The following is a 5291-nucleotide window of genomic DNA, read 5'->3' on the forward strand; positions in this document are numbered from 1 at the left end:
TTTGACATCGATAGATTTATCTTTCAATCAGTTGGATGGTCCTATTCCTAACATCAAAGCCTTCCGAGAGGCTCCATTTGAGGCACTTAGAGGTAATAAAGGTTTATGTGGTAATGTTACTAGTTTGAAGATTTGCCCTCAAATAATAAACAATGGGGTTGCTACAAAAAAGAGTAGCAAAGTTGTATTACTAATTGTTCTTATTTTTGCTTTTCTATTCTTTTACTAATGGCTGTTGGAATAGTACTCTTGGTTTTTTTTAAAAAATCGAGGAACACAAAAATTGAGCCAAGACGTGTAAATAATAAAAAAATGTGTGAAATTTGGAGCTATGATGGGAAAATGGTGTATGAAAACATCATTGAAGTGACTGAGAACTTTAGTACCAAATATTGTGTTGGGGAGGGAGGGTGTGGTATTGTTTATAGAGCTGATCTTACAAGTGGTCAAGTAGTTGCTGTGAACGTATTGCCTGATGGTGACTTGGCTAATCTAAAAGGCTTTATGAGTGAGATAAGTGCATTAACAAAGATTCGCCATCACAATATTGTAAAACTTTATGGCTATTGTTCACACCAAAGGCACTCATTTTTGGTTTATGAGTTCTTGGAAGGGGGAAGCTTGGGAAAGATATTGAGCATGGAGGATAAGGTATTATACTTTGATTGGATTAAGAGAGTGAATGTTGTCAAAGATGTAGCAAATGCTTTGTCTTATATGCACCACAACTGTACACTAGCAATCATCCATCGAGACATATCAAGCAAGAATGTTTTACTTGATTTAGAGTATGCGGCTCACATATCCGATTTTGGCACATCTAGATTTATGAAGCCTGACTCGTCCAATTGGCCATCATTTGCAGGGACCATTGGGTACGCTGCTCCTGGTATTTAATGTTCATTTTATTTTATCAATATTGTATATTAAGAGATGTTTAATCTTGGATGTTATTTCACTCGAATTGAAAGGGTTGTTAAACTTCTTATTGTTATTTTGATATGGAATATGAGAATGTACATGTTTCTTATTTTTCTTTTTTCTTTTTCCACCATTTTTTTTTAATTACTATTTTCTTCTCTTGGTCATTTGTTTCATTTGGTAGAACTTGCTTATACAATGGAAGTGAATTAGAGATGCGATGTTTATAGTTTTGGGGTTCTCACATTGGAAGTGATTATGGGGAAGCATCCAGGTGATCTAACCTCCTCTCTGTCATCATCATCATCTTCCTACTCCTCATCCACATCAACTGCACATGGGATATTATTGAAGGATGTGTTGGATCAACGTCTCCCAGCACCCGAGAATCAAGTGGCAGAGCAAGTAGTTGTGGTTGTAAAACTAGCATTTGCATGTTTGCAAGCCAATCCACTATCTCGGCCAACCATGAGACAAGTTGCCATGAAGCTATCAGATGATCGAAGGACACATGCAAAATGAATTCCACATGATCACATTGGGACAATTGATTTCAACTGCTTAACCTCTTGAGTATTTGCCTTCTATCTTTGGACTATATGTCGTTCTTGTTTTCCATTTTCTTCTTAAATTCTTCAATTTCAACCCCTTTTTCTAGTCTATTTTTTTGCTCTTTCATACTAATTAGCATTTTACAAAAAAATTTAATGACTAATTTAAAACCATCATAAATCTTCATGTTGGTGCATTTACTGGGTTGTTTTCATTGGATTGTTGCAATCTTTTTAAATGAGTAGTTTCAATAAAAAAATTCTACTTATTTATCTTGAATTCAACATTTGAGTTGCTCATATAATTTATACATTTATAAGCTCTAAATTCCACATTAGCTTTTTTACTCTTATTTAGTATTTCGAACTTGCTTGCTTTGTTTCTTACAAAGTGGTGATGTACTATGCAGGCAACTAATGCCCTTAGCCATCCGGTCTATTTGAAAGCCTTTTGAGGTAATTTGAGATCGAATAAATTTGATTGAAATTTTTTTAATTTTTAATACTTTTTTATAATTTATTTATTTATTTATTTTTGTGATTTTGTGATGAAATTTTACTAATTAAATCTTCATATTCAAGTTTTGCTAACATTTTTTTTTTCAATTGATAATATGGCTAATTTACTGTTATTATAAAATATTTTTGAAACTGTCATCATCTAGTGATTTTAATTTTTAAAATTAAATAGAAAAATCAACAATTTCTTCCAAAGTTAGAAATTATTCAAACATGATTTGAATTGAAGAAAGCAAGCTAGAGAGAGGGGGTCGGTTTGGTTTGGTGTAACTTTTTCAAACTTTTGAACTTTCTTTTTTAAGATCTCGGAGACAGTTTTTTATATCAGTAAAATTGAAGACAATTGTATTTTTTTAAAAATCCAGCTATTTAAAAAAAAAAAAAAAAAAAAAACTCAACCAGTGCCGCTTGTTTTAGGCTTTTTTTCTGATGAACTTTTTTTATTTGGATCAGGGCCTTCTTATATATATATATATATATATGATAAATTACACTATCCTCAATTTTTTTTAAAAAAAAATATACATTAGTCCCATACTTTTGATATAATTATATTAATTTCTTTTTTAGTGTGGTTTTTTTTTTGGGGGGCTCTTTTAGTATGGTGAAAATGACTAAAACTAATAGTGAGTAGACGTTAAAATAAACAAATATAAATATACATTTTAGTAGGAAAGAGTGTTTTTTATTTATACAACTAACAAATTACTAATAAAAGGAGGCCTAAGTGTTATGTAAATTAAAGCCTTGGGAATGTCAGTATAATTATGTCGAAAGCGTAAAACTAAGCGTACACTACGCCAAAACAGAGCATTAACGGCGATTTTTTTAACGGCGGTAATGAAAACCGTCGTTAAAGATACTATTAACGGCGGTAACAAAAACCATCGTTAATGCTATCATTAACGGCGGTTTTGTTACCGCCGTTAAAAAAACCGCCGTTAATGCCCACTTTTAACGGCGGTAACAAAACCGCCGCTAATGCCCAATCATTACCGCCGTTAATGACGGCGGTCTTTGCCGGCGAAACTCCGGCGAGCTCCGGTGAAACCATCTACAATAAAGTAAAAGTAATGTTTAAATATTTATTTAGGGAATATATTTCATGAAGAGTGGCTATGATAGAGTGGTTAGTGTGGGTGGATGAGAGGTTGAGGGTTCAAGACTTGGGGAGTGCAAGAAGAAAGAATTATTTTTTGAAAAATTTGAACCTATTTACGGCGGTAAAAAACCGCCGTTTTTTGTCCTATGTTACCGCCGTTTTTGGTCAACTTTTAACGACGGTAATTTACCTTTTTACGACGGTTGTACTTTTTCCGACACGCGCATAAACGGCGGTAACAAAACCGCCGTTAATACCGCCGTTAAAGGCTTTAACGGCAGTTTTACAGCCTTTAACGGCGGTAAAAAACCGCTGCTAAAGCCCAATTTTGGCGTAGTGGTATTTTCTTCAAATCTCAAGAGAAGTGAGCCTAATTTACTGAAACAAATGTAGGAATTCTATGGAATCTTAATCATAACTTGTAGAATTTCAAAAAAAAAGTGGGTCTTCTTGGGTCTGTTTTTCCATGTGAACCAACATGGCCTTATTTTCTGGGGAAAAAAAATGTTAAAGTTATATAGGGCCTTAATAAATGGGATAATTATTAACAAGTCCTATTAATTGGATTTATTTACTCATAAATTTTAAGTGATTTTTTTGTAATAAATATTTTCCGCTTGTTTTAATAATGAGAAAATTTTGCTTAAGACATTTTGACTTTTATTTGTAAGTTTTGCTTAGTTTTAGTTTATTTGTGTTTGTTTGCATTAAAATATGATGTTAGAGGTGTAATTAGTTAAATTGTTTTTCTTTTATAAATATTTTTACAGTAATAAATTTATCCCTAAAAATTAAAATAGAATATTTTATAAATAAATTGATACATAGAATCTATCCCTTAATGTATAGGCTTTCAAAAAATTAGTACCATAAAAAATTAAGGCTTATAACAAGGATTTTATTGGCTTTATGGTTAAGCCAACCATGTTTCCATGTTTAATTTTAATTTTAATGTTTTTTTTCATGTTGCTTCCATTTCTTTCAAGAGGTCGTCTACTCATATTAATGATTATGTATTCATATTAATGATTTCAGGTTCTGTTTGGAACGATTAAAGATTATCAAGATCAAGACCAAAAGCTAATGAGTTAGAAGTAGCATTGGCTGGTGCACACATGGCTCTTAGGACTGATGTGTGATTGACTGCCGGGACCTGCATAGTGCTATTGCAGCTTGTCTTGTGTATTGGATTGTATGTAAAGGCTTAGAGTTGTTCTCTGTTTTGTCATTTGGTTGTTTTTTTGGTTGGTTTCTCACCAATTCGTTGTGATATGCTTGCATATGATTTAGTTTGTTTTTCAGTGTCAATCTAATTGGGATTGTGTGGTCTTGCTATGATGCAGTAGTGCACTTGCCTTTTTTCACTTTGTTGATGTTCTATTTGTTTATATGCTGGTCTTCATCAATAAAATTTTTTATTTTGCTAATAATAATAATAATAATAATAATAATAATAAAGACAATGGCCTTGTGATGGTGCTGTAACGTAGGTATTTGATTTATTTATTTATTTATTTTTCCAACTTTTTCATTTTTCTTCCAAATCCATAATCTATACATAACGAGAGATCTTATCACACAGGAAAAAGAATGGAAAATAGGACAAACGAATGTGTTTCATTAATATTCCTTGCCTTTTATGCATGGCAAAGGCAAATCATTGGTCCTACACAATTATTTATATGATTTAGGAAAAATTTATTTTTGCTTCTAGGTAAATTCATGTGATGTTTTTACTTGATACTTATTTATTAAAATAATGAGACTCCGTACTTTTTGTTAGATTTTTCAAAAATAACTTGACAAATATCAAATGATGAATAATGTAGAGTAATGCTCCAAAATTATAAAATAATCACTCATGATTTAGAGTGTATTCCATTATTTTCTGCACATTTAGATGTACAAGTGTTTGTGCATGTGCATTGCACGTGAATTGTTTTTTGGATGTTTTTTCAATAGTTACTTTTTTAAGTGTGAGATGCTTGTACAAAAAAATATAGTAAAAAATGTTCTTAACAAAACAAGGAATAGTTCTTGCAGACTATAATGGTGATAATTATAATAATAATATAGTTTGAAGTGTTTATTCACTTCTAACAAATTATTTGTCATGAAAAAATTTCAAAAGGAAAAAAAGAAACAAACGAAGCAGAACGTATAAAAACAAATGCTATTTTTTTTTTAATTTTTTCATT

At 31.4% G+C, this 5291-nt stretch overlaps 1 pseudogene; it reads left to right on the forward strand.

Moving 5' to 3' along the window:
* The first annotated feature begins 342 nt into the window (after positions 1-342).
* LOC114274372 (MDIS1-interacting receptor like kinase 2-like) lies at positions 343-1457 on the forward strand (annotated as a pseudogene).
* Positions 1458-5291: the final 3834 nt, after the last annotated feature.

Source organism: Camellia sinensis, unplaced genomic scaffold, assembly GCF_055761805.1.
Source record: "Camellia sinensis isolate YWXY unplaced genomic scaffold, ASM5576180v1 Unanchor3, whole genome shotgun sequence".
Classification (NCBI taxonomy): Eukaryota; Viridiplantae; Streptophyta; class Magnoliopsida; order Ericales; family Theaceae; genus Camellia; species Camellia sinensis.